Source organism: Octopus bimaculoides, chromosome 2, assembly GCF_046866305.1.
Source record: "Octopus bimaculoides isolate indiv1 chromosome 2, ASM4686630v1, whole genome shotgun sequence".
Classification (NCBI taxonomy): domain Eukaryota; kingdom Metazoa; phylum Mollusca; class Cephalopoda; order Octopoda; family Octopodidae; genus Octopus; species Octopus bimaculoides.
This window is the reverse complement of record NC_142929.1, coordinates 72,114,835-72,141,117: the sequence shown is the minus strand read 5'-3', so window position 1 is coordinate 72,141,117 and position 26,283 is coordinate 72,114,835. Positions and strand designations below refer to the sequence as shown.

General features: G+C 36.9%; 1 protein-coding gene across 4 annotated transcripts in view; it reads right to left on the bottom strand.

The window, feature by feature from the left end:
* LOC106867786 (axin-1) overlaps nt 1-20,468 on the bottom strand; it is a 214,702-nt gene extending 194,234 nt beyond the window's left edge. The window contains exons 1-2 of one of the 4 annotated variants that reach the window (XM_089346993.1): nt 15,741-15,966; nt 11,907-12,070 (exon numbers count right to left, since the gene is read on the bottom strand). The gene's annotated coding sequence lies outside the window, so the exon portion shown is untranslated. Of the gene's footprint in view, nt 1-11,906; nt 12,071-15,740; nt 15,967-19,019; nt 19,411-19,482 lie in introns of those variants that run through there. The other 3 variants (XM_089346992.1, XM_089346991.1, XM_089346994.1) reach the window with 3 other exon arrangements.
* Nucleotides 20,469-26,283: the final 5,815 nt, after the last annotated feature.

Below are 26,283 nucleotides of genomic sequence, written 5' to 3'. Positions count from 1 at the left end.
ACCATCCGAAGAATGTCAATGTTTCGCACAGTTTCCAACAGCTCCAGCTTAAGTTTGTTTACAACACGGAGTGAGACAATGCAAATGCAACGCAACATCGTTACCGCTGAAGTACGCAAAACTATATTATTTGATACAAGGGACCAGCAACGGATGTTTTATTACTGAAAGATATCTGAAGATATTATGCGTGTATGTATTTATACATATATAGGCTATATATGCAAGTAGTCCTCGTTATTTCACAGCAAGCGCAGAGAAGTATTGTTTTGATACATGTAAACACGACAACAAAATTATAAGAGAGAACTACTACACTTACAGATACAACAGAATTTGCGTCACACTTAGTCATTTGGGTGAATACCTGCGTGGTATAGAATGGCTCCATCAGAATCGGCCTGGGGTTAAACGAAATGTTCACAAAGAGTACATGTCGTATAGAACTGCTCCATCGGAACAAGCCCAGGCTTAAACAAAATGTTCGCAAAGCATGCCTACTACGCAGAACATATGTTAACACATATACACGTCAATGCTTCATCGCAGAGTCATTCATACATTACAAGAAGGTGCAGCAACAACAAATCTATATATATATATATATGTGTGTTCATTCATGTACAGTAGCGGAGTGCTTGGGGAAACAGACATACATTCTTATACTAGTTTCTGCGGATGGGCTGTGGCCATGCTAGAGCACCATGCGAATATCGCACAAGGACTTAAAAATATGTTGCTATTGATGACGCATACGCACATGTATGTAAACATAAACAAAACAAGTTTAATGCGCAGTGAAAAAGCAAATTCCACATGAATATTATGAAACACACACTTACACACAGAGGAAATACCACCGTAAAGGAAATGTACTTAAGATGCAACAACTGTGATGTAGTGGCAATCATTATGTGTAACAACAAAAGAAGATGAACGAAACTGACAAAGTGATAAACGTAACACCTTCAATTTCTAATAATTAAAACAAACCCAATTATAAATAATAACTATAATTAGATCAATTAATAAACTGACCTTTTCAAAATCTACAGAAGACTGTTCGGCCACATTGTAAGGCTATGATAGTATGGTTAGCATGTAAATTAATAAATGACAGCCTAACGTCTTCGTTAGATGGGGTAGAGACAATGTGACAATCCGCACGGAGAAGGCTAAAGAGGAAGGGGTTGGGGCTGGCTGGGTTTGTTTTTTTTGTTTTTATTTAAATGAAAAGAAATAAAACAAAAACAGAAACAAATTACAGAAAAGTTCTCGTAATTACCCAAAAGAAAACATCATTATCAATCTTTATGCATGTTGCTGTTGTTGTTTAACTGCAAGTCATGTTGACCTAGGAGTGAAGATGCTCTGTTGTTTTGTAAAATGGGGGTAACTGAATTGGTCCAATGTATGCCATGGTTGGAAAGAGAGCTGGGTGTTGTTTGCAGCGAACTCGAGAGAGCCTGTAGAAGCTTTCTTGGTTCAATCCCTACCTCGGCCTCTTTTGTTTTTTCTGCCAAGTCATTCATTAAACAAATACACCCACAATAATTAGGCGCTGCCGCTGTCACTGATTATTATTTATCTTTTTTTATTTACCCAGTTCTACGTAAATCCCCACTGTAGTCCTTTGTCTTTAAATTATCCTAAATGTTTTCCACGGTCCTTCTGGCCAATAATGAATTATTATTATTATCATTATTATTATTATTATTATTATTATTATTATAATTTAGAAAGCAAAGAGGATATATATGCTTATATGTATGTGTCTGAGCATTGTAGACTATGTTATGTGTTGTATATGTGCAGACGAAAAAATATTGTTACGCAATGTGTACTTACAGATTTTACCGTCATGGTAATGTATATATATATATATATATATATACAACACTGTGTACACATATACACATTGGGCATTCACGCACACAAATACTATCAAATTTTAAAAGTTTTTAAAGGACATACAAAAAAAATAAATTTATAAAAAAAAAGAAAAACAGGATGGTGACAAACATATCAGGTTTGGTATTAGGCTGGGGATAATTTCTTCGGCTCTCTATGAATCAAAAGGTTCTGCGGAAAGGCTACAGATGTTTATACTATGTCTGGTAATAAACGGAGAAGGAAGGGGAGGCATTTCGTCCTCTGATTCTACACATCATCATCATCATCATCATCGTCGTTTTTCTATTTATTTATTTTTTGTTGTATTTTTTTTGCTATTTTTTCCTTGCGCTTTCTCAGTAAGAGTTCAACAAGCATTAAGATTTTTCAAGTCGGAAACAAAAGATCAAAGCCATAAAGATCTTTTTTGTCCCAGTCAACTCTTCACACAGACATGCACTTGGGTTTTATATTTCACATATTAGGCAACCACACAACCAAACAAAACAAGCATAAAAATAATTAACAAATAAAAACAAGCAATTAGGATTAATTCTTCTTCTTCTTGTTAACACCCAAACACACACACACACACACACTCGTATACAGAAATGTATGTTTGGTAGGTTTGCTTTCATATCTAAATTTATTTTCATTTTTCTTTGTTTTTCTTTGCAAAGAGATTCCAGGTGGGCCAAGAATATGATGTTCTTTGATGTCTGTTCGTAACTTCTTTGGGTGGGGGTAGGACGGGTGGCACCCTGCCTGCATATGTATGTTTGTAAATTAGTTTGTGTTTGTGTGTGTGTGTGTGTGTGTGTGTGTGTGTGTGTGGTGACAGGGGGTGAATGTGGCTGGCTTCTTTCTTAAGCCCAAGCTTCAGTGAACAACTGTAGGAGCAATAAGAAGCAAAACTTAAAAAGAAAAATAAAAGACGCAACTATATACATATTGTACATGGAAACTGATACATGCAATATCTAACGTAACTGCAGATAAGCAAAGTCTAATGTGTACATGCACATCTATCTAAGTGCATATGTGTATTTCGACCTTTTCGCTACCCTCACTGTACATCCAATCTGGTTGTATCTATCATGTGTGTTTTCAGGATTAACATGTTAACTTCTTAACCAAGAAGTTCTGAGTTCAATCCAACTGCATAGCACCCTGAGTGAGCGAAACTGTGTAGGTGCAGGCATGTTTGTGTCATGAAGAAGTTCACTTCCCAACCACATGGTTTCGAGTTCAGTTCCACTGCATGACACCTTGGGCTAGTGTCTTCAACTATAGCCCAGGGTTGACCAAACCCTTGCAAGTGGATCTGGTAGAAGGAAACTGAAAAAAGCATATCACACACACACACATATATATATATATAGAGATTATTATTCAGTAGTAGTAGTAGTAAGGTTGTGAGTTGGCACAATCATTAGTACACTGGTGAAAATGTTTAGCAGCATTTCTTCTGGCTCATTACATACTGAGTTCAAATTCTACCAAGGATCACTTTATCTTTCAACTTTTCAAGGTCAATAAGTACCAGCTAAGCACTGGGGTCAATATAAACAACTAGTGCCTTCTCCAAAACTTTCAGTCTTTGTACAAAAATTAGAAGGAATTAATAATAATAATAATAATAATTATAATCATTAATATTATTATTATTATTATTATTATTATTATTATTAGGGTGGTGAGCTGACAGAATTATTAGAGCCAGAAAAAATGCCTTGTTATATTTGTTCAGGCTTTTTCAAATCCTGTCTAGGTTGACTCTGACATTCATCCTTTTGGGGTCACTAAAACAAATACCACACAAGCATTGGGGTTGATGTAATTAACTAAGTCCCTCCCACCAAATTTCAGGCCTTGTGCTTATAGTAGAAAGAATTATTATTATTAAAGCGATGAGCAAGCAGAATGACTAGAAGGGTGGGCAAAATGCTTAGCAGTATTTTTTCTAGCTTTACACTTTAAGTTCAAATTCCACCAAGGTGGACTCTCCTGTTATCCTTTTGGAGTCAATAAAATAATACCAGCTGAGGACTGGGGTTGATATCATCAATTTACCTCTCTTCTAAAATTGCTGGCTTCGTGCCAAAATTTGAAATCATCATTATTATTATTAAAGCAGCAAGCTGGCAGAATCGTTAGCACACCAGGCAAAATGCTTAGTAGTGCTTCGCCTGTTTGCTATATTCTGAGTTCAAATTCCACCGAGGTCAACTTTGCCTCTTTCATCTTTTAGGGATTGATAAATTAAGCACCAGTGAAACACTTGGGGGGGGGGGGGGGGTCAATGTCCCCCTCCCCCAAAATTTCAGGTCTTGTGCCTAGTAGAAAGGATTATTATCACCATCATCATCATTAAGGCAGCAAACTTGCAGAATCATGAGCATGGCAGACAAAACGCTTAGTGGCATTTCATCTGTCTTTATGACCCAAGTTCAAATTTCACCAAGGTTAAGTTTACCTTCCATCCTTTCAGGGTTGACAAAATAAATATCAGAAATGTACTGGGGTCAATGTAATTGATTAGCTCCTTCCCCACATTTCACGCCTTATGTCTATAGTATAAAGGATTATTATTTTTATATAAAAGAGAGTGGTGTATTAGAAATGTCAGGCTGTTAAGCTTAGTTCACATATATGAATCTTCTCCAGTATTTTTCTTTAGTGAGGCACATCACAGCATTACAGCCTACTGCAAATTTACTACCAAAGAACCCATCCCAGGAAGATCTTAAGGAAGTACTTCATAGAATTGTAACCTCAGACATCCAGTTAAGCACTTCATTATAGTATAGCCCTTAGCTGTTTAAATGTTTTAAAAGCAAACACTCTTGTTTATCATCTTTACAATACAAGCACAAGCATGACTCTGTCGTTAAGAAGTCCACTTCACAACCATCTTGGGTTCAGTCCCCCTGCATGGCACCTTGGATAAGTGTCTTATGCTGCAGCTCTTATAGCAATGACTCATGAGTGAATTCGGTAAATGGAAGCTGTAGGATGCCCATCATATATGTGTGATATTCCACAACTTGTTACCACATGAGCAAAGTGGTGTTATGACATTACAATCAGTTCCTCCACTGCCCTTTCAAAGACCTGTGGAACACAAAGAAACCCTTATTTAAAAAAACAACGGTTGGCATGGTTGGCAACAGGAAGAGCATCTGGCTGTAAAATCCTGCTTCAAACAAATGCCATGCTCGTATGGTATGGTAAAACAGACATTAAAAAAAAAGATGGAACCTCAACAGGGTGTTGGACTATTGGTCAAAGAACTAAGAATGTGCATCCAGTCACGGATTCCTGTGTAGCATCTATGGCCAACACATACAGCTATTGTTGGCTCAGCCCACCTAACTTTAATCCTTTAGCATTCAGATTATCTGTCAAATGTAATGCTTATTTATTTACATTGTTCTCAGTAAATCATGCATTATCTCATAGCTTTGAGATTTCGACAATGTGATTGCTTATTTTTAGAATGACATTGTAAGGTAGGTGTGAGAGTCCAGATTTGGTTGATTTGAACATAGAACAGGTAGGATTTTTCAGCCGGATATGCTCAGTTTAAATGCTAAAAGATGAAATGAGTACCTGCCATAAGCGAGAAATTGTGTATTTTAACAAGCATTAAAAAATACAGTATAAATAGTGAGTCCTGCTTTGTTTGTGCTGCAACTAGTTCAAATCTTTGTGGCGGCTGTTGGTTTGTGAGATTTACCTTTATAAGTATGATGGCAAAAGAATTTAGTACCGTTCCAATAATCAAAGATTTGAATGGGGCAGGAGGATGTCATACAGATAAAGTACAGTACAGTTGTTATTAATATGGCACATTGCCGTACTTGAGAAGACCCGCCCACCACAATAGAATTAAGATCCTAAAACCAAGGTGCTATGTAAAAAGCGTTGGTGCAAGTAAAAAAGCACTGGTGATGGTACCACATAAGAAATACCCAGTACACTGAATGGAGTGGCATCCAGTCACAGAGACAAAACAGACTATGGAATCTGTTGTGGCCCCTGACCATACTAGTTCCAGACAAGCTGTCCAAACCATGCTAACATGGAAAATGGACGTTAAATGATGATGATGATGATGGCATATATGACGGGCTTCTTTCAGTTTCCATCTACTAAATCTGCTCACAAGGCCTTAATCAGTCCAGTACTATAGAAAAAGACATTTGCTCAAGGTGCCATGCAGTGGAGCTGAACCCAAAAACCATGCGGGTGGGAAGCAAACTTCTTAAGCAAGGCAGGATTCTTTTCAGTTTCTTTCTACCAAATTCACTGAGCAAGGCTTTAGTCAGCTTCAAACCACATCAATAAAATTCCCTACTGTGAAGAGTTAGTAGATTGATACATCAAAGAAAGAAAAGAACTAATTCACATTTCTAACGCTGATCCATCAATAAAAGAAAATAGATGAGGCTATATAATTTGGTGAGCTAATCCAATAGACGAAAGCAAAAAAGAAAGTTTCTCAGCTTTCTTCTACTTAGAAGAACCAAGAAAATCCAGCACTGAGAAGACAGTTGCTAGACTAAGCCATCAGCTCACTGACTGCATATTAAACATCATACTGATTCAAATGTTAATTGGTTAATTAAATGTTTACTGCTAAACATCAAGCCACACAAGTTATAGAGTGTGTGAATGTGACTCTGTGTGTGTGTGTATATGATGCATCTGCATGAAATGTCTATGTGTATATGTCTGTGTGTGCATGTGTGTACAGTACAAAACAAAACAGGAGCATTTGTTTATAAAATACTACAGCATCTCAATATTTTATGAACAAACGCTGCTGTTCTTTTTCTTGGGAGAGGGGGTTGCTCTATATGTACTCTGTGACTTATCGAACTATAAAGTCAGACTCAATGAAACTGTTAGATTGTAAGAGGAGTCCATCATGCAGTTTTCCTTTTGGATGCACATGAAGTTTTAAAAACTGCTCACAGATCACCAAATCACAGTGTGTGTGTGTATGTGCATATACATATTCGTTTATTCCTTTATTGGTTTCGGTCATTTCACTGCAGTCATACTGGAGCACTGCCTTTAGTCGAACGAATCAATCCCAGGAGTTATTCTTCGTAAGCCTAGTACTTATTCTATTGGTCTCTTTTGCCAAACCACTACATTATGGGGAACATAAACACACCAACATCAGTTGTCAAGCAATGGTGGTGGTGGGGGGGGGGACAAACACAAACATATATATATATATATATATACATATACATATATATACATATACATATATATATACATATACATATATATATACATATACACACACACACATATATATATATATATATATATATATATATATATACACATATATACACACACACAAATACATATATATGTGATGGGCTTCTTTCAGTCCCCATCTACCAAATCCACTCATAAGGCTTTGGTCGGCCTGAGGCTGTAGTAGAAAACCCGGAACCATGTGGTTGGGAAGATATCAGCCATGCCTGATATCTTCTGTCACACTGTAGGACTGAACCTGGAACCATGTGATCGGGAAGCAAGCTTCTTACCACACAGCTATGCTTGCACCTAAAAATATGAAATGCTTCACAAATTTGCATGTCATCCTTATATATATATATATATAGTGTGGTGGTTGGAAGCGTAATGGCCCAGAAATTAGGGCAGCGGACTCATGGTCATGGGATCACAGTTTCAATTCCTAGACCGGGTGTTGTGAGTGTTTATTGAGCAAAAACACCTAAAGCTCCACAAGGCTCTGGCAAGGGTTGGTGGCGAACCCTGCTGTACTCTTTCACCACAACTTTCTTCTTGTTTCTGTTGTGCCTGTATTTCAAAGGGCCAGCCTTGTCACAGCCCGTTAATTTCACGAGCAGGCCGTTCCGTTGATTGGATCAACTGGAAACTCTCGTTGTTATAACCAGCAGAGTGCCACAATATAGTGTGGTAAAATTTCACAAAGGCATGTCTTAGGAGTGGCTGTGTGGTAAGTAGCTAGCTTACCAACCACATGGTTCCGGGTTCAGTCCCACTGCGTGGCACCTTGGGCAAGTGTCTTCTACTATAGCCTCGGGCCGACCAAAGCCTTGTGAGTGGATTTGGTAGACGGAAACTGAAAGAAGCCCGTCGTATATATGTATATATATGTATATGTGTGTGTGTTTGTGTGTCTGTGTTTGTCCCCCTAGCATTGCTTGACAACCGATGCTGGTGCGTTTATGTCCCCGTCACTTAGCGGTTTGGCAAAAGAGGCCGATAGAATAAGTACTAGGCTTACAAAGAATAAGTCCGGGGGTCAATTTGCTCGACTAAAGGCTGTGCTCCAGCATGGCCGCAGTCAAATGACTGAAACAGATAGAAGAGTAAAAGAGTATACTACAATGCAAATACCACACTGCTTATTCCAAACACATGCAGGTATTATTGTGGTCAGGTTTATATGTTAGCAGAAACAGGTCCAAAATACGTAAATAATAGACACATGCTATATTTAAACACTATATATAAATGTACACATCATATAAGAAAAAGTGAACATAAAGAGTTAATGGAAAAGTATGCTCATGCACATACATGTGTGTGTATATGTATGTGTGCATGGAACAATGTTACAGACGGTATGCGCTAACATATGCAATGCACTAGGAAGGCAACGCTGCAGCTAATAAAACAACCATATGACAATAATTGGTGCCATAAGCTCATATGTTCTTAGGTGCTGAATGAAGCTAAGAAAATCTGTCCCAAAAACCACCTTGTGGTTTTGTGCAGTCTGAGAGTCACCCTAGCCTTGCACTAAACACTTTGCTTAGTTCTATCCTACCCTCCTTTCCGAAACAATCTTCTTGCTCGTGTTCTCCAACACATATAAACCTACAGATGTTCAAATTGAAGATAAATAATCAATCACACCTATAGATATTACAGAAAGCACTCCTCCTCTTTTGATACATATACACATATATATGTATGTACGTATGTGTGTGTGTATATATATGTGTATGTGTGTATACTGTATGTATATGTATGACTGTGCGATAAGAAGTTTGATTCCCAACCACATGGTTTCAGGTTCAGTCCCACTGCTTGGCAATTTGGGAATGTGTCTTATACTATAGCCTTGGGTTAATCAAAGCCTTGTGAGTGGATTTGGTAAATGGAAACCAAAAGAAGCCCATGGTATGTATGTATATCTATCATCATCATTGTTTAACATCGACAGTTTGACAGGAGCTGACCAGGTATCTTCTTCTATAGCCTCAGGCCAACCAAAGCTTTGTGAGTGAATTTGGTAGACAGAAACTGGAAGAAGCCTGTTGTGCTTATGCGTGTGTGTGCATGCACATATGTGTGTCTTTGTCCACCTTAAAGAATTTTAGTCGAATGAATCGAATTCAGTACTTATTTCATATTTTCGAAGCCTGGTACTTATTCTATCTGTCTCTTTTGCTGAACTGCTAAGTTATGGGATCATAAACACATCAGTTATCAAGCAGTGGTTGGGTACAAACACAGACATGCCCCAGTATGACCACAGTCGAATGACCAAAACAAATAAAACTTAAAAGATATATATATAGGCATACCTCACCCTATGTCGTTAATTGGTTCCAGGAGACACAACTTAAGTCAAATTAACTTGTCTCTAAGCTAGGCTTGGCTGAATTTACCCTGGGGCTTCAGATTTGTCATGTGCTAAAATCTTGTCCTTATTATGTACAATCGTCGATACAGATGTCCGATTCATCCCAAAAGATCGTGCAATTGCTGCCACTTCTTCACTTTTTCCATGGTGTTTTATCATAGCAAGTTTATCTTCCAGCATTATAGCATGACGCTTAGCACTTTCACTATGAATTTCCTTAGGAGCCATGGGGGCAAAAAATAAAGTCACAAATGAATGAGAAGGAGAAAGCAGCCGATAAACAGATGTAAACAAATCTAAATTCAAAGCAATCGCGGGAATCACGAGTGACAACGAAGCCTAACGGTAGATATTGGAACTAGTGCAATATGAAGTCTGAAAGACCGATAAATAAGACAACACAGCTGATTTCATGATTTCGTTCACTAAGCTACTCTACTTTATGGTGTGTATCTTAACATTTACTGAATGTATTTTAATATGATCTTATATGCTTTCATTCTTATTTATTGTACAATAACATTGACTTCATGTTCTTTTAATGGTTTTCTAGTGATTTTATGATTACAATATTTGTGGCGAACAGACGTAAAGTCGAGTAAAATGAGTTTACTTGATTTTTTTTTCCGTGTATTATTTTTGAAAACTGATGTGAGGTATGCCTGTATATTTATGTATAATATATATATATATATATATAAAAAACTCCCGTCAGCCATGAATTGCACCTAGAAAGTTCCCCTCCAAGGCACAGGTCTGGGCAAGGTTGTTTATAGAAGACCAGCAGTCACCCATGCATACCAGCCTTCCCTCTCCACGCCATCAATTTTATCTGAGGGAAAGGCAAAGGCCAATACAGCTTGGCACCAGTGATGTCACAGCTCATTTCTACAGCTGAGTAAACAGGAGCAATGTTAAATAAAAGTGTCTTGCTCAAGAACACAACACACAACCTGATCCAGGAATCAAACTCACTACCTCGTGATTGTGAGCCCAATGCTCTAACCACTGAGCCATATAATATACAAACACACATGCATGTATATGTGTGTATGTTTATGTATATATATAATCATTTAACTTTCACTTTTCATGCAGGCAATGAATTCACATATTTCCTGTTTTAGGAGAACAGCAATTGCGTTCAGATGTAGAATAGTATGGTGAAGGGGTAACCTCTGTAAAGGTTATCCTTAACAGACAGAATAAGGCTAGCTGTAATAACTACATGAGTTATTCAATAGTGCTGGTGCTATGTAAAAAACCACCCAGTACTTTCTGTAAAGTCGTTGGCATGAAGAAGGGCATCCAATTATATACGTCATGTCAAAGTAGACATTGGTACAGTCCTCTGGTTCATCAGCTCCTGAGGAATTGTCCAACCCATGCTAGCATGGAAAACACATTGTGTGTATACCATGTGATTAAGTAACTGTGCACAAACACACACACACACATATATATATATATATATATATATATATATATATATATGGAATTTAATAATAAGGGTAGAAATTGATATTAATCAATTAAAACCAGTGGTCCAGTATATTAAAAATCCGAAGATTAAAATTATATTACATACACAAATAAGAGGAATGACCAGCAAAAGTGGACTCCTATATGCTAGAAATAGATGCCGAATCATCTAACCACGAAGAATATGTTCTCAGTAAAATTTCAGCGAGACGACAGACCTGTGTTTGTGTATTCCCCTCGTCTTACACGTGCACACTAACCCCTGGCTGTTGGGCTAGGCATACTCTTTAACAGACTTACTGGGAATCAGATGAAGGTTTGCAACAGGGAGAGCATTATGCTATAAAAACAAAATCTGCCTTAACAAGTTTCATCTGACCTATCCCAGCACAGGAAATCAGACGTTAAATGATGATGATGACGATGACAACACATGCAAATGTTAAGGTAGCAAGCTGGTAGAATTGTCAGCACACCAGGCAAAATGCTTGGTAGCATTTCATCCACCTTTACATTCTCATTCTGAGTTCAAATTCCACTAAGGTCAACTTTGTTTTACGTCCTTTCAGGATTGATAAAATAAGTACAAGCTGAGTACTGGGGTCAGTACTCTCCTCAAAACTTGCTGGCCTTGTGCTCAAAGCTGAAAGCAATGTGTGTAAATACTACTATTTCTCATTGAATTGCTTCTGCAACTCAATTAGTTTCTATGCCTAAACACCAATATATTTCTTTTCTCTGAATTTTCCTTCGGAAAGATTATGAATTCTGGTCAGCTGCAAAGAATACTAGAAAATATATCATCACGTTTTAAGTTCTCTAGGAACCTGAAGAAGATTTAGGATCAAATTAATAAAATTACCTTTGAGTCAGGAGTCAAACTTTTAAGCAATTTACAGACTTTACAACAGGCGCCAATCTCTGCCAGGCATTTTTCCATAACGATTTAGTTACATCATTTCAATGAGTAGTAGCGTCAAGTGTTATCTTAGCTGTAAATCGGAACTGGCTTTATTTCCTGGGAATCTCAAAGACAAACAAATATTCCTTTTAATTCAATTTCAACAGTATAATTATATATTATCATTATCATCTTCACTATTACAATAATAATGATATATTATGAATATTATTATTACTGTCCTCATCATTATCGTTATTATCATCCTTACCGTTAAAGGAATAAGAGACGTAATGACTAAGGGAGCTATTCTTTCTAACTACAAAACTAAACTTCTTTTACTTCGGTATTTAGTTCAGAATGGGAGTGGTGAGACCGCAAAATAGCCTGGAGTGTTGTTTGATGTTTGTTGCACTCATTAAGCAGACGCGTAATCAAAGGCATTTCAGCCGTCACCATCACACTTTCTATTCAAGCATAATTCATTGAGAAATTACCCAACAGGTCTTTCATCTTTTAACTTGTTCATCACCATCATCATCATTTTACATCCGCTTTCCATGCTAGCAGGTGAATTAGATGTTTTGACAAGAGTTAACAGGTCAGAGGACGTCATGTCCAAGTGTCACAGTTTTGGCTTGATTTCTACGGCCTAATTTTCTTCCTAACACCAACCACTTTACAGAGCGTATTGGTTGCTTCTTTCATGACACCAGCAATGGGCTACCATGTAACTTTGCAAGACTGAAGAGCTCCCTTGAAGAGGGAAGGATAAGAGATAGGTTAGACACTTTAAGCAAGACGTTGAGAGATTAAAGTACGATGGGGGGAAGCAGGAAAAGGGTTTACAGTTTGTAGAGGAGATTCATGGCTACTTCATGTTTTACATGAGTGGATGGGAGAATTTGACCAAGCCCGTACATCTGTGGAAATACACTGCCTTTGTTTCAATTAATTTTGAAAGTAATGAAGAATTTAGTGAAATAATTTTATCATTAAGCTGATGTTCAAAAGTTAAATTAATATGAAAGATTTTATCACAGAAACTGATGTAGTTTCAGGCAGGTTGACAGCAAGAAGTTTGAAGACTATAGGATGTGATGAGAGCTTTGATTGCTATTTCTAGTAGAGCTATCAACCATGTAGAAGTTCAGTCCTTGGCTCGTTTCAGTTTACACTAAATTGACTATTAAAGCTAATGTTAAACTGGTATTTACACGAGGTTCTGTTTAGATATTAATCAAGGCCATAGCAATATTTGGAGCGTATCTAAAGTATTTTTAATATCTTTGTGTACATTTTGAGGTAGGGTGCAAGGTGGTGCTGGGTCCCCTAAATACCTCATAATAATACGGAAAGAGAATACAGCTCTACTACAACCCCAGGCCAACCAAAGCCTTGTGAATGGATTTGGTAGACGTGCAGACATACATATATACTTACGTATATACGTATGTGTGTTTGTCTCCTCTTCATGTCACAAGCTAACTACAAACTTGACTGTCATACAAGTGCTGTCATTCATTTGCAATCTTTGGTGAAAGCATGCCTAGCTATTGTGTTGTTTAAGTTCAAAGGACTTGGGGAGATATTGCCTTATTTGGAAACAGGTGGGGGTTGGTGACAAGAGCATCTAGGTGTAGAACATCTGTGTCAACAAATTACATCTGATCCATACAGGAATGGAAAAGCGAATGTTAAAATGATGGTTGCGGATTTCCTGATAATAGGGTTAGAGTACTGTAAGTACATTGTCAAGAGTTGCAAAATGTAAGAGGCGAAAAAAATGTGGTTGCGTAATTAAAAGTGGGTTGTGTAATTTAGTACAGAATTTGGTTCAAAGGATACAAAGTACATAACAGAGGGCGAAAAAATACATGTACTAAATCATATGAGACCAATTGGAAATAAAAAGTTCAGAGAAGCAGAAAGTATCAATGATTCCATTTGTCACAGAGACAAAGCAAATCATTTGAAAGGTGTTACTTAAGATAAGGACAAATAGCATGGCTTTTCTGAAAAGAGCAGAAAATGTTTCAACTGACTGCAGCAAGAAAATACCATTTTTCACACCGAAACAATGATGCTTTCTGATTGTCAACAACCAATTTTTTTTAGTTATCAAAGGCTCAGCAAATAAACTATTATACTCACAAGATGAGTGCTATATTCTATAGAGAGAGCAAACTAGGTCTTATTTAGTTTAAAGAACATTATTCACTTTGATGTTGAAAGGTTCTTTTTTCTTTTATTTCTAACTTAAAGAAACGCAATTACCTTTAAATTGGCCCTAATAAAATCAAAGGCATAATAATTTCTTCAAAGAAACAAATATATTACAAGGCAAATGCATGTCTAGCACAATTTGATTCTCAAGAAATAACTATTACTTAGAATTAAGTCTCAGAATAAGGTCACTTAAGAACTTGTTATATCTATGTATGGAGTTGGAAGTAGCATTAGACAATAGGAATAAAATGCATTGTTTCACAAAGGATTTTTATCTATCTTTTTTTTTTTTTCACTTTTAGTCTTAAGAGGGCTAAGAACCATGATAACCCAGAAAGTGCTCGTTCAATCATAGCAGTCTATTAGAGTTAGTAAGGCGTAGTAAGGACAATACACGATTCTTTCAACATCGTGCATTGTCTGCTGGCTCCAAAAAAATGTTTCAAGACATTCAGACAGCATCATTTTAATAGTGACATTTGTGTCCTAATTTTTATATAAACGTGTAGAGATAAAAGTAAATTGGTTTAAAGGGGATAATATGATGTATTTACAACAAAGAAACTCTATGGTATTTTATAAACAGCAAGCAGCTCGTCAAGGAAACCGCAGCTAGATTCTGCTAAGTTCGACCACGTACGTAATGTAATGGCCATCTAGTTTAAACAAAGTAAAAATGAAGGACTGGAACGTAGTCACAATTGTTGAATATGGCTGCACAGCAATAAATATGAGTTCAAACGATAATACAAGAGAATTTGTATAAGAACTGCCATGCATTTATAAATATATACATATAACCAGTTTCGGCCTGTCGGCGGTGGCTTGGTAGGGAACCGCCATTATATATATATATATAATGTTCTTCATATTTCTAAACTAAGAATTATCGACAAAAAGAAAGGTTGTAAAACAGGCAATGGACACATGAAAAACATTTTATTTTAAGAACTGAAAATTTATCATGGCCCCTTTATAGAAAGAGGTGACGTGTCTACATACAAAGTAAAACATGTAGAGTGGATGACCTTATAACTGTAGGTAGGCTAGGAAGCTGGTGGTGCTTTTTCTTATCTTGGGACATTTGGAGGTGAAATGTCGACTACAACCTGGATCGGGTAAATTTGGTAAAAGACTGCTATGAGAATCATGGAAATGGTATTTATTTATGATAACTGGCGGAAGTGAGTAGTTTTCTAAGTAAAAATACAAAATTTGGAATGGGGTTCAGTATGTTAATAAATCGTAAATTTAAATTGATGTTTTTTTGGGGTTTTTTACGGAGTTGCGAATAAACAAATATGGAAGGCTTCGTAAGTATTTTAATGAATTGTTAAATGCACTTTTACTTGCACACACATGCATACATACACATACGCCAAAGTAACGTTCAATAAACACACGTAATATACATACCATACACACACAGAAACGTAAAATATTTTACACACCCACACATCTATATATGACACATAATTTGTGTGCTTTGGTAAAGTATAAGCTTCAGTGAAGAAATATTAAACCGAGTTGGGAAGTCTTCCTTCAGCTTACAAAATTTACACACACCTTGGGTTCGTCCATGTTTTTAATTCCATGGTCGCGAATCGAACCCATGTTCCTTTCCATCAAATACAGTATACCTGATTATTGTTATCATTACTGTTACCATCTTCTCCCAGGAGACTGCTCAGTCAATGAATAACATAACAACTGGATCAAAAAAAGGTCAGCAGCCACAGGAAAATATATCACTTCTCATTCATTAGGGACCGAAAATTGTTCACTTCCGGTGTTTTCGAATCACCCAAAATGCTTTGCGTTTTTCAACGGTTAAAATATCATTAAATACTAAAACAAAAAAAAAACCTTGAAAATCCAGTTGACTGGCCTTATAAGCTAACTTGTGGATCTTATTTCGTTTTTAATTTCAAATAACCTTCTACTTTAAGATTTAATTTCACTTGCTATGAACATGTGTAAGTTCACGTGAAAGGTCTATGGGAGCTCTGAGCCATAAGGATTGAATGTTTAATAAAGGACAACTGATTCCCTACCAACTGAGGCACTTTCAGCTGCAGCCTGTTCTAAATAGACATAATATCACAATAATGGGGGGACACATATATCATGTACAAACCCATAGCCACACATGCGCACTAGAGGATATGTATATTAGCGTGTACGTGTATATATCTATGTATGTATGTGTATGTTTGTGTGTACGAAGATCAGAGGAAAGGGCAATTTGGTGATACTTTATAAAGCCTCTGAGACTGATGCAAGGGAGAGAGCGGAAGGTGTCCTCAAACCCAAAGACCTGGCCCGATTGCTTTGCAACAGAATGGACTTCAATTATGTCACCCAAGATGCTAAGTGCTGATGCTAAACGAGATTTTATTATATATATATATATATATATATATATATATATATATATATATATATTGTGTGTGTGTGTGTGTGATGAAGAGAAAATATAGGTTTCAACTTCTGGCACAAGGCCAGCAATTTCCGGGGAGGGGCTAGTCGATTACAGCAACTCCAGTGTTCAAAACTATGCAGTTAGCTAACCAGCTAAAAAGTTTATCTGTTGCTCCAACAAAGCCACAACGCTGACGGCTAAAATAAACTAAAACATGACTCGATAATTTCTGATTGATGATGACCAGACAGCACTTTAAGTATCAATATTTAAAAACTGACTGCAGTTTTACGCTTTTTCCCCTATTGCTTTCATCTTTCCGGTGATCGATAAAATAGAGTTTCTGTTAAACATTGGAGTCAATTTAATCGGTTACATTCCTCTCTACAAAGTGTGATTATATGAGAATCATTGATGCGATTAGAACCTTGGATGTCAGAACCGGTAGAGCGCCAAACAGAATGCTTTATTTGCTGTGTTTTAGTTACGTCCCTTTACGGTTTGGGTTCAAATCCTACGAAGATAGTCATTACCGTTTTGGGATTTGTACTGGTCAAGTACTGGTGTTGATTAAATTGTCTGTATTTCATCCCCTTTAAAATTGTCCTTCCATATCGGGATCAGAACAAGTTGGAGGGTCAGACAAATACCTTGGGGCCATCTAGTTATGTCCCTTTATTTTCAAATACTAAGTTCAAATCCCATTCTAGTTAATTGTTGCCTTTCATCCCAACGAGAAATAACATTAAAAAAACCCTTTTAAATCTCAAGAGATTATTCAAAATAATAATACCTCCCCTATAAATCTGTAGTCTTGTGCCAACGTAAGAAGCCACCATTATAATAATCATCATATAATTTATAAACAACCTAATTTTCTATGCTCGAGTTTGCACCAAATTTAGGCCAGTTGTGTTTGTAAGTTTATTTATAAATTCACTAAAATATAAATTGAAATTAATAATGTGTATCACTCACACTCAGAATAAGATTTAATCTATATATTTACATGTGCTTCCAGAAACAAAGGTTGCGTATGATCCGCAAAAATCATACACTCATAATAACACAAACATACGTATGAGTGGGTGTGTATTAACGTCTACCTGAATATATTTATTAATGAAATTAATTGATATTTAATGTAATAGATAGTATTTAAGAAAACGTAACTGTAGATAACTGACTAAACGATAATAAATAAACAGAAGTTAGTTTATATTTTTTAATTATTCGGAGACTAGTTTTCTCGGTGTCTGTTTAACAACGGAAACACCCCCAAAAGTTTATTCCAATACAGACTTGCCTAGTTTATCTCTCTCTCTTTTTTTTCTCACCTGCTACAGGTGTCCGTTGCTCTATTATTACACAAACTACAGAAACATATCACTTTGTAATTCAACCTTAACACGCTCAAAGATTTTACAAGTGTAAATAGATTTGTTATTTAAGTAATTAAATTCATTAGAGAGGTAATAACATTTGTGAGTGAACATTACAATATGGTTAAACACGTATGTATGTATGCGCGTGCGTGTGTTTGCTATATTTACATATACACATATGTGCATGTGTGTGTATACATAAAGTGTAATGATGTAATGACAAAAGCAGAGGTCAAACGAAAGTTCACATTCATACACATGGTAAATAGCGTGTCATATATATATGCATATGCACACACATATGCATATAATGCATCGACATATATATATATATATATATATATACATGCACGCATGCATACATATATATACACACATATATAAATATTCTCATTTATTTATTTATACACACGCACAAACACATACGTATATATATAAATACATACATATACACACACACACACATATATATATATATATATATATAATTTTAAGAACCTATCATACATACATAACATCCCAAAGGAAGGTCTCGAATAAATTACAAACAATACATGTATTAATATATACGTAATGTGGACTATATTTCTGTAATCGCTTCGCTTCTGTGACTAAACCTTGTTTTAAAAATACACAAATGCATTCATAAAACAGCGATTTCATCACCATTTATACCTTGATTAACCCCCAGGTCAGCCCTAATAGATCGGATCTCATGATCAAAGGCATTGTCCTCTTTCTTTTTACAAGACAGTAAGTAGGGTGTGGTTTAATGGAGATTTGGGCGTTATTTCTAGCAGGTCGATTAACTGTGTAAGGGCTCGCTTCTTTGACTCGTCATCATTGTAAATTGTTTACTCTTGTATTTTCAATGGGTTTGTATTATTTTACCGGTGTTTTACGTTATACGGACCGGGCTGATAATGAATCGTAGACGATGCAAAAGTACAAGCAAGACGAAAAGGTAAACAGATGATGTGTTTTGAAGGTAACAAACACATTTCTACAGACAACAGAAAAACTCAAAAATCCACGTACTTTTATCAGAGTCCACAAGTTGTTTTTACTTCATTTTCAAGTTCATTGTGTGACATCATCATGCAAAGGACACTGATGTCGATGATGATAGTGATGGTGATGTCGGTAAGAATGATGGTACCGGTGGCGGTGATGATGACCGGTGATAGTGGTGGTTGTGAATGAAGTGGTTGGGGTGATGTTGACGGTTGTGATGATGGTGTTCGCGGTGGAAGCTGTGAGATAAGATGTTGGTTGTGATGATAGTGGTAGTGGTGGTTACGATGGTCTCGGTAGAGTGTTAGTTATTGTGATCGTGCTGGCACTGGTGATAAACATCAACGAAACTAAAACTTGATGGTAATCCAGGAATAACAGAAAAAAAATATCCCACGAGTTCCAATTAAAAAAATATATAACAGCGACTTGCAGTCGATCACGGGACGGAAAAAAAAAAATAACAATAAATAAAACCACTACTTACCGAAGGTGATCTCTTGGAGATAAACTGTTTGTCCATAGTAACAGGTCCAGTGCGATAAAGAAAGGTAAAAGAGGTGTTTTGTTTAATTAAGGAACGACTATAGAATCCATTCTGAGCAAAACCAAGTGGAGGAGACGGTTGGTCTTTGTCGGTGGTCGGTCCTCTGTGATGTTGAGAAAGCTTAGCTAGATGCTTCCAGCCTTTCAACTTATTTCCGGAGAGACCCCACCAACGGTTGAACGATGACAGCAATTCTCAGTCGACTACACATGCACACATACCAACACATATATAAGTACACCAATATATATATATATATATATATATATATATATATATATATATATATATATATATATATATATATATATATATATATATATATATGTATATATATATAGGCTTATTAAATTATCTATTTAATCAGTATGCGCATGTTGAAGATAATATTCGTGTACGTTTTATTTTTTACCTGTATATCACATGTACTCTAGTTGTGTATGTATATTTATATATAGATACACCTAGATATTATAACCACAATTAGATGCACACGTATTGAATGGTGAAGTACCGACCGTCCGTACTCTTAACGAAATCTGCTTATTATTTTTATTAAATTTATCCTTTATTAACAATTTAATGCATATTTTTGACTTGCGGCATTTGTTTTCCGAAAACTCTTGAGAGACAGATAGAACGAAAAACGAAAGAAGAAAAAAGATGATGAATCGAAATAGCAAGCTAGTAAACAATCAACAAAGAGTATTGTGGAAAAGCGATACGGTCCGGAGATAAAGATAGCATTCAAATGTGTGTGCACATGTTTGTTATACAAATATGTATGGAGTGATCGGCTTTGAACTGCACGCTGTTACTAACAGAGAATTTTAGACACGGTTTAGCATGCAGCGGTTTGGTATTTTATTTGTTGCTAAGCCTATGGTGGTCGCTGGCTGGACTGCTGCTAATATCGACTGGAACTAGGTAAATCCTCAACAGAAGTGAAATAAAAGAGAGCGGACACGAGGAGAGGAGAACCGCACAAAGAAAATTGTGGTTTGGGGAAGGGGATCGCTCAAACCGAGCATATTTCATTACAGAGTAGCGGCATTCCCCTTAGATGGGAGAAGAGGAAAGAGTAAAATTAAAAAGGAAATAACAGCAAAGGAGTACAAAAAAAAAATGAGAGGAAAAAAGGAATAAAATATAAATGAATGGAGTAGTGATAAAGGGCGGGAAGAGGAGGGAAAAGGCATAGTGTCGGAGTGGATGGGTGATAGAGGAATAGAAAGAGGTCAAGAAAGAAACAGAGAGAGAGAAACATAGTGATAGAGAGGGAAACTGATGTATGTATATATATATATATATATATGTATATATATATACCGGGACAGGGAGGTATTTAAGAGAAAGGGAAAATGAGAGAGAGAGACGGATGGGAGGGAGAAGTGATGATGGGGTAAAGAATTTAAGCGGGAGCAGATTAAAGATATTGGTTAATCGAAGGAATGGGGTGGGAGGAAGTGGAAAAAAGAATTTATGTGAAGTTTTAACTTGAAACCACTATAAAGAGAAAGAATTAGGCCGAAATACTCACACACGTATATATATATATATACATTACACACGTGCATGTGTATGTGTGGAGTATATATATGTATGTATGTATGTATGTATGTATGTATGTATGTATGTATGTATGTATGCGCGTGTGAATACATATAAGTATGAGTGTGTGTGTATATATATATATATGTGTGTGTGTGTATATTTGTGTTTGGAATTTATGAGTGTATGTGTATCTATCTATCTATATCTATCTATCTATCTATCTATTTATGTGTTTGTATGTTATATGTGTGAGTATGTGTGTGCGTATGTTATATATATATATGTGCATGTTATATATATGTGTATGTTTTATATATATATATACATACATACATACATACATACATACATACAATATCTACACACATGCATATACAAGTATGTATATGAATATATGGATGTGTATATATATATATATATATATATATATATATATATATATATATATACATGTAAATATATACACACATATAAATACATATATACACGCACATACATATATTATATATACATACGTATAAACATGCATATCTTTTTTTACTTGTTTCAGTCGTTATACTGCAGCCATGCTGGGGCATCGCCTTGAAGACGGATTAGTACAACGACTCTGCGTCAGGAGTTTCTTGCGTAAACTTAGGACTTATTCTATCGATATCTTCTTGGAGAGCCGCTATGTTACGGAGACGTAAACAAACTAACACCGGGGTTGTCAAGCGGTGGTGGGTGACAAACACAAACATAAAGACACATATATACACGCACGCACACAGATATATACATACATACATACATACATACATACATACATACATACATATATATATATAGATAACTAGAAGAAGCTTGCTCAAAGTGCCACGCCATGGGACAGAACTCGGAACCATGCGGTTGGAAAGCAGAGTCTAAATGTGTGTGTGCATGCATATCTATGTATGTGTATATGGGTATGTTCGTGTATACGTGTTCTCCCTTTCTCTCTCGTTGCTCATACGTGACCATCGTCCATCTTTCTTTTCCTCACGTGACCTTCTTTCTTTTCCTTACACGACGTTCTAAGGACTGAACATCTGTCTTTATCTTCTATCTTTTCTCTTTTCAAAGAAAATATTTCTTCCAGCGTTTAGTATTTTCCCCCTTGTTCTAGTCTAACGACACTCCATGTTTGTTTTCGTTCGGTTTCCTTGTATGTCTCAACTGTCCTATTTTTGTTCCCAACTTTGACCCTCCATAAAATCCAAAATATATTTTGGAAGTTATGGGAGCAACTGTCTTCAAAGACCCATATTATCGTTCAGTGCTCGAAATGAAGAGTAGATAGACAGCCGACAACTGATGAAGGGTCGTTCTTTGTATTACTTGTCCTGTTTTCAATTTTTTTCTCTCGTTGTTTGCGTTTTTAACTCGCTTGTTTTCGTACTTCATGTTGTTTACACAGTTGGTGACGTCCTGTACCCATCGAGGGGACCAATCTTAACTCTTCTGCTGCGAGTACGGGCGATTTTACGTGACTCTTCAGAGACGTTTTTACGTGGCATCGGCTTAAGACCCTTGCAGGTCAATCCTCACCATCGAGGGGACCAATCTTAACTCTTCTGCTGCGAGTACAGCAAAGTGCTGGGCATCTTGGTCCTTTGTCATCTCGTCCTGAGGTCGATCTTCAGCACTTCGTCCCATGCCTTCCTGGGTCTCCCACTTCCACGCGTTCAATCTACTTCGAGAGCGTGACACTTCTTTATGGAGCTGTCGGCATTCATCCGCATTACATGACCAAACCAGTGCAGTCTTCTCTTGCGCCTAACATCTCTCTCAAACATATATATATATGGAAGAAGAAGAAGAAGTTAATAATTGTTCAGTTCTATATTTTTTAATGTTATTATTATTATTATTATTATTATTATTATTATTATTATTATTATTATTATTATTATTGTTCAGGTCACTGTTTGGAATCGAACTTGGAATCTTGGGGTTAGTAGCCCGCGCTGTTAACCACTATGTCATATACCCGTGGGCAATTATGGAGTGAATTTTAGGGCTTATAAATCTAATATTTTTCTATCCTTCCTGAATACCGGTTACCATATGCTGTTCATATCTGCACTCGGTCTGCTTAGGAAGTTGTTGTGTCCTAGCATATGTGCTGCTTCTTTTAGTTTTCGTATTTTCCAGTGGTGTTCTCTGTCTATTATTTTAACTTCATCCCACAGGGGGAGGTGGTCTCCATTTTTCCATACATTATCAGTTATACCCGACGTATCAATATCTCCTCGTGTCACAGCTTTGCGATGTTCGTCTACCTTTACTTTCAGAGGGGCGGCATGTTTCGCCTTTGTATAACTTACCACAGCTGTATGAGATGGAGTACACGCAGTCTTTGGTTATATTCTCTTCTTTTGGTGGTTTTACTCGAAGGAGATATTTGCGAAGTGTTGTATTACTCTTGAATACTGTCCTGATGTCATATGGGCCGCATATCTTTTGTATCTTTTTGGAGAGGCTTTCACATAGGGTAAACAGACTGTGGACAGTTTATTGGCCTCATCCTCTCTTTTATTCATAACTGGAGTGGATAGTATACTTCTGGGGTAGTTGTTCCTTGACAGATCGTTATTGAGCTTGATCGTTTCTTCGTGGTGTGTATCACGATCCCTACTAGTAGGCAAGTCTTATAAGTGATGGTAGCTTATAAGTGATCGAAAAGTTGGCAAGTCATACAAGTGATGGTAGCTACAGCAAAGAAAAGAAAGACCCAACACTGAAAACGGAGAGGAAGTTGTCACAGATTTTGATCAGGAACAAGGATCACTTTACACCAATGAAGTACAGACAACTGATTCAACACCACAGTAAACTACTACACATGTACAGTCTCCCTAAGATCCACAAAGATGGTATTCCATTGAGACCTATAGTGAGCTGTAGAGGTTCAGCATGTCATCCACTGAACCGCTTCCTTGTGGATAGAATCAGTCTATTAGCAGGAAAGTCAACATCGTACGTGAAGAATTCCACACATTCCACAGAATTGATCAAGAATACTCCCATTGAACCCAACCAGATGGTGAGTCTTGGTGTGATAAGCCTGTTCACCAAAGTCCCAGCTGGTGAAGTACTATCGGAGATACAAGAAAAACTAGTGACAGACACCCATCTAAAAGAACGCACTAGTATACCAATAAGAAACTTGAAAGAAATGTTGACCTTCTGTGTAGAAACTACTTACTTCAGTATGGACACTGATATATATCTATAGGAGGAGGGTTTAGCTATGGGTTCGCCATTATCACCGGTAATAGCTAATATATACATGGAATATTTTGAGAATTTGTCTTTAGAATCAACACCACTAAAACCAACACTATGGCTACGATATGTTGATGACACCTTTATACTCTTCCCCCACCAGGAAGATGTCCAAGTGCTATTAGATCATGTGAACTCAATAAAGCCATCCACACAGTTCACTATGGAAAAGGAAAAAGTCAATCAGCTGGCATTCCTGGACGTATTAATAACACGCACTAATTCAGGACATCCGTATACCGCAAGCCGACCTTTACTGGACGATACCTCAACTTCAATTCCCACCATCCATAGAGTGTAAAGAAAGGGATTGCTCAGTGCCTAAAACATCGTGCAAAGAATATAAGTAGCGATCGTGACACACACCACGAAGAAATGATCAAGCTCAATAACGATCTGTTAAGGAACAACTACCCCAAAAGTATACTATCCACTCCAGTTATGAAGAAGATTCCGAGTTCGATTCCAAGTAGTGACCCGAACAACAACAACAATAATAATAATAATAATAATAATAATAATAATAATAATAATAATAATAATAATAATAATAATAATAATAATAATAACAACATCAAAAAATACCTTAGGAATGAGAACCCAGGTTCGAAATTTCCCCAAGACGCCTGAAGAAGGGTGGAGGATATATCAGCCGAAACCTTGTGTTAACAACAAACAAGATGAGGACAAATATCCGTCGAATGTAAATAATGTTAATAATTGTTTATTATTAACAGCATAAACATATATAAAACATCCAAGGGTATATTTTTCTTCCTCTGAAGATATTATGCTCAGGTCATATAAATTTAATATTTACTTAATATTTACTGAGTATTAATTGAAACAGCTGTGAGGGATGATGATTAATTTTCTCTTAATAATAAACAATTATCAACTTCCCAATCTCCATTTCATTTTTCTTCTTTTATATGAATAAAAACAATATATTTTTATATATACACCTATTATTTTAAGGAAATTAATTCCCCAATAATACTAGGTATTGAACCAGTATTTCCTTGGATAAAACCATCCCTTCATGAGGTTAACACAACCTCTAATCGTATATATGTATGTGTGTGTGTGTATCATCATCATCATCATAATTGAACTTCGTTGTCCATGCTGGCATTAACTGGAGGTGACCAGAGCTGGCAAGCGGGGGAGCTGTACCAGACCCCAGTCTGATTTGGCATGGTTTGCATAGCTGGACGCCTTCCTAACGCTGGGCGCTTTTACGCGACACCGTACGGGCGATTTTACGTGACTCTTCAGAGACGTTTTTACGTGGCATCGGCTTAAGACCCTTGCAGGTCAATCCTCACCATCGAGGGGACCAATCTTAACTCTTCTGCTGCGAGTACAGCAAAGTGCTGGGCATCTTGGTCCTTTGTCATCTCGTCCTGAGGTCGATCTTCAGCACTTCGTCCCATGCCTTCCTGGGTCTCCCACTTCCACGCGTTCAATCTACTTCGAGAGCGTGACACTTCTTTATGGAGCTGTCGGCATTCATCCGCATTACATGACCAAACCAGTGCAGTCTTCTCTTGCGCCTAACATCTCTCTCAAACAAGGGTGGACTGAGCCGAGGGCCCGAAGCTATGAGGCGCCCGCACTCATGTTAACTCTACTACAACACACATTCAAAGAGGACCGTTAAGGAGTTATGCCCGAGGGCCCTTAATACTCTCAGTACGCCCCTGCTCTTAAAGCACTAGCTCTGTCGAACATGTACACTTACATTGCACATCCTGCGGAGCATTCTAGCCTCATTTCTTTCTAATATTTGCATGTCCTCTGCATTCAGGGGCCACGTCTCACTACCATGTAGAATTGTTGCCCGTATATATGCATCATACAATTTCACTCGGAGAGAGA